Below are 9,595 nucleotides of genomic sequence, written 5' to 3'. Positions count from 1 at the left end.
GAATAGCACAGATATCTTTGTTTATATTTTTGCACATTTTCCCATGAAACCTCTCATAGCCCTCTCTACCTCCCCACCCACCCACCCACTTTTCAGCAAACAAAACATTTCAGCAAGGATGTGAGAAAGAACAGTCATTTCTTAATGTGGGAAACCGGTTTTATTTACGAACATGCGCAGTTCATTGTTGCCCTGGGGGATGCTTGTGTCTGAACTGTTTAACCAGAGCTAACCAGGTCTTTGGGCAGGCCTGACTTGGAAGCAAATAAAACTTGAGCTCTGTGTGTACACAGGAGAGAATGTTAAAGAAAACATGTACTATTGTGTTCCACATGGATTTGGGACCTTCCTTTCAGTTCTGATTATCCACACCTTGTGTTTTCTGGAATGTTTGATACATTGGTGGTCTGCACTTGCAAGATTAAATGTTATTAAATGTTAGCACTGGAAGGGACCCAAGAAGGTCATCCATTGGGTCAAACTTCTCATCTTTGCAGGGAAGAGAGACCCTGACAGGTTGTGACTTGGAACTAAATTCAAAAGATATAAACAACCCCTGAAGACAGGGGAAGCCTGGAAGGCAACATTTGGGTCTAACCAGCAAGTAGAAGGACCCCCATGTAAAATCCTCTAGGCAGCCATCCTTCTACAGGGATGAGGTTACCCAAGAGGCCTAAGTCTGCATAAAGCACTGCACTTGGGAGTCCTTCCCTCATCCTTTCTTCTTCCCTGCTTCCTGAACCCTAGCCCTTCGGTTTTCTAATGAGTCCTGTCTGGGTGGGAGTAGAGGACTGAAGGAACAGGATACAGGCTGTCTCATATGCACCAAATGCACAATGTCCGCTTCGGCGAAACCCTCTTAACTTGCAAGAGGTAGCAAGCTTTATTTGAGTGTTAATAACATATGTGGCCCTGGTAAGAAGAGAGGATCTGAGAAAGAGGAATGGCACTCAAATCAAAGCAGAAGCCAGCTGCTCCTTCCTTTCTCTCTGTAAGCATAAACCAGCACATAAGTAGTCCCTGTTTGGAGGCACGAGGGGAAGTCAGGGAGAAAACACAAAAGGGGAGGCCTCTCAGATGGAGTTCTATTTATTTTTTTTTACAAGGGTTAAAGGGCTTCTTTTGAAAGGCAAGCCTAGAATTTAAACCACTACCCCAAATAAGACATGACATTATCTGCAGACATCGCCTAATCCTCCATTGTGAAATTAACATTCATCTAAAAGAAGAGAGTTTCCCCTTTAAAGAACCAACCTTTAAAAAAATTTTTAAAATGTAGATGATTTTAGTTTCACCAGTGAGAAAAATTAGAACTTGTTGGGGAAAAAAAATTGGTTTCAACAGATTTTTTGGTCTTCTCTGCTAAGATTTTTGGTTCAGAAGTTTGGACTCCTGCTGCATAAGAAATCTTTGGCTTTTGAGACGCCAAACAATGTTTACCAGATTTGGAGCTGGGAGTGAGGTTTCTTCTCAAACGAGGCTAAGGTTTCTCAGCCTACAACATCCCAGTTTCCAGCACAGGCTGCCTGATTCTTCGTGTTTTCCCAATGAAGCTAGCTGTGTAAGGCACAGTTTAAAGGACAATACTCTTATAGTTTGTACTACCTCAAAATGATGATTACATTTCATTTAGAGATGTAATTCATTTATTCACTTCTTAAAATCCTTGAGTGTGCTGATGGGCAAAGTAGAAATGAGTCAAATTTCCTTGTACCTCACATCAGTTCTCTGTTAATTTACGCTCTGAAAAAATTAAGAATAATAAACTTTCATCTAAGCACCCTCAAATGTTACCTCCTAGGGCAATTACAAAGCAGAGGGATTAATCAATCATGTGAAACAAATGCAAAGATTACAAAAAGTTCAAAATGAATAATGTTCTATTCTGGAGGAAAACCTGTCTCTTTTGAGCATCACAGCCACGAAGTGGTACATTTCTGATTTAGTTAATAAGAGCCCAATTATATTTGAAATGTAGATTAATTCTCCTAAAAGCATTAATCAATTTGGCAAGGACACCTCAATAATAATGCGGTCTCTTTATTGCTTCCATGGTAAGATTGTGCCCCCATAACCATAATCAGCTTATTGATACAAATACCTCTTTCCTTCAGTTGATTCAAATAGAATATTTCATAGGTACTTTCAGCTGATGGGATGGTAAATAATTTTTAGACTAAAAGTTGAAGTGGATTGATTAGAAGCAATTTTTTCTGTTTTGCACAATAAAAAGATGAACTACATGGTTCGCCAAGCCAATTTGTAGGGCAACCTCTCCTCTCTAATTGCTGCCACACTAATGTAGTAGAAGCCGAGTGCTAGGAAGTAGAGAAATCCATTTACCCAGCCATGACATTTAAGTAGCAAACACAAGTACTGGATTTTTCCATTACCCTTCATTTCAGCCCTGCTACGTTCCACCTGTGACCCTTATGCAATGAGGGCAATGTGCTTTCATACAATTTGGTAACCATAAGAAAGGTCCACTTCAAAATGTTTGAGAGCAGACTAAAATCATTTTTTAGAAACGCATAATTAAGTCCATAACCAATCTCACTAATTTCTGATAATGTATTGCAAAACCAAATTATTTGATAAACACTCTAATAAATGTACATCATGCCTGAGGGGGAAAATTGCATATTTTCTCTGTCACAGATAACACAGTCTTTGTCACCAATAATCCCAAACTTGAACAGTGCTTTTATTTCATATGACTTTATTTCAACAACAGGAAGCAGGCAAGTTCTCCAAAAACACCCTGTGTTCCTTTGTTGTATATCTTACCACAGAGAAATGGGAACGCATCTTCAAACAGATTCCATGTTGAAATGCGTATCAAAGAAAAAACTCTGTATCTTTATTTTTCACAACTCTCCTAAGACATTTTAGTCTGAGCCAAAGTTTCTTTAGATAAGTTATCATTGAATGGATACAGAGAAGCTTCCAGGGATGTGTCCTTCTGGAATATCATCTCCATACTTCCTGGCACAGGGAATAGTACTTGGAAAGCAGTAGATGGCCCATGAATGTTTGCTGAATGAAGGATGAATGTTTACAGGGCCCTTGGACTCTTAGGGTGGGGAAAAGACCAAAGCAATATTTTTAAACAAAGCAAAGTACGTCAGTTTTATTTTGTTTTCTTTTTTTTCCCCAAAGGAGTTATTCTTGTCCTCCAAAAAAGAAATAAAGAATATTTAAGATTTTTACCTCCAATTGAAATTTCTTCGGTAATTCATCAACACCACACTTGAAGCCAAAGCATTCGCTTCAGGGTTGAATTCAGAAGCTGATTCCACAAAAAATCAACCTCAAATATAGCATCTTCTGCTTCAAACAACTCTGTGCAATGCCACAAAAATAGAGGACAGTCCTTGGAGGATATGCTGAAAGCTAAAAGCTTTACCCTTTTCTTTATTTCTGTTGTTTACTTAAATTGCTTGGTAAAAGATTTATCCACCAGTTCTTCCTGGTGTAAATTTAATAGCCCAGATATTAAAACCATCAAGTTCGAGGTTAGAGAGGAAAATGCCAACCTTGCTTCTTAATGACAGCAGCCCACCCAAAGATGCTTAAACACCATCAACAGTATCCTTGATGCTTTAACAAGGGTACTTAAAAAGCAATTAAGTATGCCAATCTCAGGCTGAAAACAATTTTAAAATAACACATGCATTAAGTCCCTGCTTCTTGAGAAAGTAGTGATTTGCACTACATGATTTAGATACTGTGCATCGTTACAGCCGTTTCCACAAGGCAGGGAAGTGCGTGCTAAGGAAGAGTCACGCTATTGTAAGTTCGGTTCTTTCTCCCCCGTTAAAAAACAAAACTGCAAACAATCGACTCTAACAGTTTTGAGTAACTACCAAAAACTTCACCACTATAGGAAACGTTGATATTAGCTAAGAGCTAAAACTTAATATTTATTGGCCTTTGACTATTAAGATACAGGAAATTGGAGGATAGAAGGCAGCAGGATGGAAAAAAGAGGTGTAGGTAAAGACTTTGCACTAAGGAACTTTCCTCCAAGAGGGTACATTTGAGTTGAAGTTGTGCCAAAGGTCACAGGTGGTGTCAAACACTATTGCATCCTCAGCAACCGTAACTGGGGAGGATGGGTGGTAGCTAAGTTCAGGACGTTGAACTGGGAGGACAATGACAAGTTGGTTACCACCTGGACAGCTGAGCCTACACAGTAGCGTGGATTGTAAGGCCCACCAAGAGGTACTTCCCATCCTAGGGCTGAGGCGCAGCCCATGGCTGATTGAGGGAGATCCATTTAGCAGCAGATAGTACAAGGCAAGGAATGCGATGGCGAACAGGAAGGAGCAACTCTAGGTAAGGAGTTCCACAGCCAGGTCCTTTGGTCAAGCCAAGACCATGCGGATATAAAGGTATCTGAAGACTTTACACTTTTCTGGAACCAGTGTGTCTGGGCAATCATCAAAGGTTTGGGGTTCCACTTGTTTTCTCAAAACTGTCCTGGTAAGATGATTACAACCCGTTTCTCAGATGGGAGAATTTGACATCAACAAAGCCTGCTTCTTTCCTGTTCAATGTAGACAGTGCTTCAGATCTTTAAAAATGCCCAGATGTTTTTAATAGAAAGCAGTCATAGCTGCATAGCGTATCGTCAACAAAATCAGAGGCAATAGGGTGAAGGTGTTAGGAACACAGGCAGTGGGGCCACACAAACTGGGTTCCACCACGTACTAGCTGTGTGACTTTGGGCAAGGTAATTAATCTCTCTGAGCCTGATCTGTAAAATTAGGACAACAAGTAATTTGAGGATTAAATGAGGTAAACCATGTTAAGAATTTAGCACAGTCCTTGACACTGTGGGCCATCCAGGAGTGGTTACTGTTGTTGTTATTATCAGACAGCAATATGCTACACTGGACAAGAGCTAGAATCATATTTGGGCCTCAAAAGGCATAATCCTCCCAGTGTGAGCCACAGCTATTTTTCCACCTCAAAATCTGTTTTGGAATATAGCAAGGAAAAAATAAATAATTGACTCAATGTTGAATCTTCTGATTCTGAGCATTTTTCATTTTCCTGTGGCCTCTGCCCATGTTCCAACTATTTCTAGATTGCTCTCCTTAGAAGCAGTTTGGTATGTACTCTAGAGAAGTATTTGTTTTAATACAAGTTCAAACCAAATGTAATTAGTAAAACAAGCTTCTGGGAGAAAAAAATTGTATTGTGCATTCCAATGCCAGTTTTCAAATTATTCATTTGGTTGATGCCTCTTATGCAGATAATTAAGAAATAACTGCACCCTGAGTGTAGACATTCAGAAATTAAAATGTGTATATTGTCCACTCTAATGAGACAATACCTATCCCGTGAGGAAAAAGTCACTCTACTTGGAATGCTCATAATTACTTTAACCTGAGTCATTCCCACTGGTAAGTTATTAAATTCCTAAGTGCTGGTTCTATCAAAATGTGTTTTTTCTCAAAGTAAGGTGATATACAACTGGGGCCTTGAAGGAAAGGTAAGTTTTGTATAGGAAAATAAATATAGAGAAGGAAAGAAGATCAGAGGCAGAAAGAAAAGAGTAGAAGATGGAGAGGGAGAAGGTTAGATGGTGGTCAGGCCTGACGGTGGCTATAGGTCCCAGACCCCAACCAGGAAAGGTAGCAGGCTATTCATCATGCATCCTTTTACAAGTAGCTGTACCTGGCTCCTGAACAATGCTGAATAATATCTAGGGGCTGCACATCAAAATAAAATAGGTCCCAGACAACCAGATACCAGAAAGAGATTATTTCTTGAATGGCCCCTGAGATTCCAGGTTTAGGGACAGTTCTATGATAATTATCCAAGAAGCTGAATACAAGTTTCCCCACTCTCCGAAAGTAAAGATTTCCTATTAAAACTTTCACAAGCAGAAATGGTGTAAAGCAAGAATCAATTACCTTAAGACACATCTTGCTGACAGGGACGCACAAAATAAATGGAGATAAAGCACAGATGCTCACAGACACAAAGGGATGGCAGCTTGACGCTGAGATGCAGAGTGTAGTTCCTGGGGAAGGAGCTTGTGGTGCCACTCTCGCCGCTCGAGATGGGGTACATGCTGCCTCTATAACGGCTCACTGCAAAAAAACACTGATGCTATTTTCGCTTTTCACCGTTTTTTGTAAAAGCAAAAATACTCCTCAGATTTCTTTTAGTTAACAAAAACAGGTACTAATTTAGGTCTTTTGTAAAAGTGATGTGTCACAAAGCGAACTTCTGAAAAGCAAGGGATACCTGTATGTATTATTATTCTGTACCCTGAATACTTCATTCTCTTAGACTTTCTTTGATCTTGGGTCTTGGCTTTGTGTCCAACTGCCAAGGGGTTTAGGTAAAAGTGAAAGAGAGCTTCCTTACAGCTACTGAAGAGGTAGCTGGAGTAGTAGGTGGGCTAGGAGAGTGAGGAAAATGGGAATTTGATGGCTGTCTAAGTTTCAGAGCTCAGGGACAAGGCTCTTTCCATTGCACATTATTTTAATAAGTTTAGAAAAATGGTTGTGTTTCAACAAAGCGCTGTGGAAACATACAGTACTCTTTCTCAGTCATGGTACATACAGGTAGAGAGGACATTTGTTTTTAAATGTCCAGTCACATAAATTAACTGGATCTCCAGACTTTAATTTTGAAGGAAAACTAGACTGGCTCTAAATAATTGAAGACAAGCAGAGAAAACATCTTAATAAAACTTCATAACTTGACTCGCAGTTCCTTGAGCCATTAGTGCTTACTCTTATTAGGTACATGATTACCAAGTGATTGGTAAGTATCAGTTAGTAACCTGAACATTTATAGGGCCTTTTTATCTAGCTGAAAGCTGATTGTTTATTAGAACTACTTTCATCCATCTTCCCCAACCTGAATTGCCCATTCATCCTCTGTTATTTTCTATCTTTTTAAAATATTATTTTTATGTTACAAGCATGCCCCCAAAAATGCCATACGTTTGTATGGTGCACTTCACAGAGAACTTTCACAATAACTATTGAATCTATATTATTTAGCTTCAATTTTAAATTAAATCTGTCACTGTAAATCCCTAGAAGATAGTGGTCGAATTTATGTAAATTCTCTTGATACAGTTCATAATCAATAATACTTTTGATGATGATGTTTTTTTTTAGGTAAAGATATATCTGATTTTTAAAATGTACCATAAGCAAAGCCTTTTCAACTCTGTTCACAACATAAATTTAACCACACAGGAAAGAGTGGTTAATATTAATGAGGAAGATGAATGAACCAGGCCAAGGCAGCCAAGACTGTTCAATATTTGCAATTCTATAGTTTACATTTGTTAACAAGTTTAATTAATTTGGTGAATAAGTGAGCTGTGGGCAAGTCACTTACTAGTTCTCTGAAACCACTTTGCCTTGAAATTATTAAGAGACGTTTAATTGATTTAACTTGAACTAAGAGGACAAGGCTGAAACACTTTGCATCAAAACAGAAGCTTCACTAAAATGATTTGATGTACCCTGAGCCCTATAATCTGAAAAGAAGATGAACAAAAGCACATTAACCCTAACTGCCTGGTCCAGAAAGCCTCCTGAATGACATGGGACCAACCAAGGAACTCTGATTCAGCTGCTGCTGCTGTCACCTTACATAACTTTACATGTTATTTCTGCAAACACTTAATAGCTATACCAAAGACCAATTCCCCCAAATGGGTACAAATCCAAAACAATTTTCATTTCTTTATTGTATCAACTAACAGACTGAGTGTATTTCTTACATGAAATATAATTGTTATCATCATTTATATTTTATATTTTATTTAATTTTAATGGCAATATATTCACATGGTACAAGAATCAAATAATATATAAAAATATACAGTAAGAAGTGTCACACTCACCCCAGTTCCCATCACCACTCCAACAGGTAATCACTTTTATTAATTTCTTCTAATCATTTTAGAGTTTCTTTGGCTCTAGAAGCAAACATGAATATGTATTTTTATTTCCTTTTCTTTTTTCCACAAAAGATTGCATGTTATATAGTCTGCTCTACACTTTTTTTTTTAACTTAACGATGCAGTTTATCCTGGAGATATTTTCATATCAATTTTTCTTTGGTTTTTGTTTTTAATGGCTATATGCTATTCCATTGTATGAATATGCCATAGTTGGGTTTTTTTTTAAACTATGTCCTTGTTGATTTACATTTGGGTTGTTTCCAATCTTTTGCTACTGCAAACAGTGCTTCAGTAAGTAAACTTGTTCATTCATTGCAATGTTTATTCTAAGGCCATGCTTGTGAATGTTTTAATCATCACAGCCATTTTATATATTTCCATTTCATAACATTTAAGCATGGCTAAATAGATGCAGCCATGGGAACATAATGAGAACCAGAAGAAACAAGCACCTTTATGCTGTGACCTACATCTTATGTATCAGATGCTAGATGCAAACTACCAACCTCATTAAGGGCTAGAGTCCTCATATTCATTATTTCCTCTTTTGACAAAAAATTTTTTTTTAATTTTTAAGAATTCATGGGTCAGGCTCTGTTCTAAGCACTGGAGATACTGCAGTAAATAAAGGTGGCAAAGTCCTAATTTTATGGTACTTATACCCTAGTAGAGAGATGCAGAAAATTTATAAATAAATACATAGCAGCAGCCTTTCTCTCTCACAAAAACCAGAGGAGACCAGGTACAGGTTAAAATTTAGAAGGCCCTGGTGAGTAAATTGCCCTTCATGTCCACAGTTTAGAAAGAGACAAGCAGTTGCCATTAAACCTCTGGCTTCCCTAGAGCTGTCACTCATACATTTTTTAATTAATTGTGGACAAATTTTATCTTGCCTGTTTATGGTCACACTCCCAATTGAGAAAACTCCATATTATAGAAATGTTGATTCTCAAAATTAATCTATACAAATATAATGCAATTCCACTCAAAACCTCAACAGGATTTTTCGTAGAACTTGACCAACTGATTTTAAAGTTCACCTTGCCCTACCTGATACGAAATATACTATAAAGCTACAATAATTAAAACAGTATGCTACTGGTGAAGAAACATTGATGGGCAAGGATAGAAAGTCTATAAACATTCTAATATGTACAAGAGAATTTAATACTAAATTGACTGAAACTGCTGTTTTTAGAGACCACAAATGGCTGAAAATTGCCAATTGTGTATGGTACAGTCAAAGGTACAATAACATTTTACATAGGGTGACATTTTACATAGATAAAAGACAAATTAGCCCCCAAAATCGACTGTCCAGTTTGGGAGAGGGGAAATTTGGTTAGATCCTTATCTCACACCAAGCATAAAAATAAGTTATTTTATCAATTGTATTAACAATGTAAATATTAGAAGTATATACAAAACTATATATTAGTTAAGGTATTTAGTGGCTGTAACAGATAAATCCCCAAATCTCAGCAGCTTAAAAGTCACGCAAAAATCAAAACACATGTTTCTGATTGTGTAGCTCTTCGCCAAGAGGTGATTCCGATCCTAGCACATTCCATATTGTGGTTCCACCATCTTCAATATATAGCTCCCCATTTCTCCCTGGGGGTTATATTCCTTACAGACAACCAAAAGGAA

At 37.8% G+C, this 9,595-nt stretch overlaps 1 long non-coding RNA gene across 1 annotated transcript; it reads right to left on the bottom strand.

Annotated features, from left to right (window-relative positions):
* Positions 1–3,028: 3,028 nt before the first annotated feature.
* LOC137770835 (uncharacterized) lies at positions 3,029–7,961 on the bottom strand. The gene is made up of 3 exons (XR_011075246.1): positions 7,886–7,961; positions 5,925–6,104; positions 3,029–3,342 (listed from the first exon to the last, which is right to left on the bottom strand). It is a non-coding gene; the product is annotated as an uncharacterized lncRNA (long non-coding RNA).
* Positions 7,962–9,595: the final 1,634 nt, after the last annotated feature.

This window comes from Eschrichtius robustus, chromosome 10 (assembly GCF_028021215.1).
Source record: "Eschrichtius robustus isolate mEscRob2 chromosome 10, mEscRob2.pri, whole genome shotgun sequence".
Lineage (NCBI taxonomy): Eukaryota > Metazoa > Chordata > Mammalia > Artiodactyla > Eschrichtiidae > Eschrichtius > Eschrichtius robustus.
This window is presented reverse-complemented; position numbering and strand designations above follow the sequence as displayed.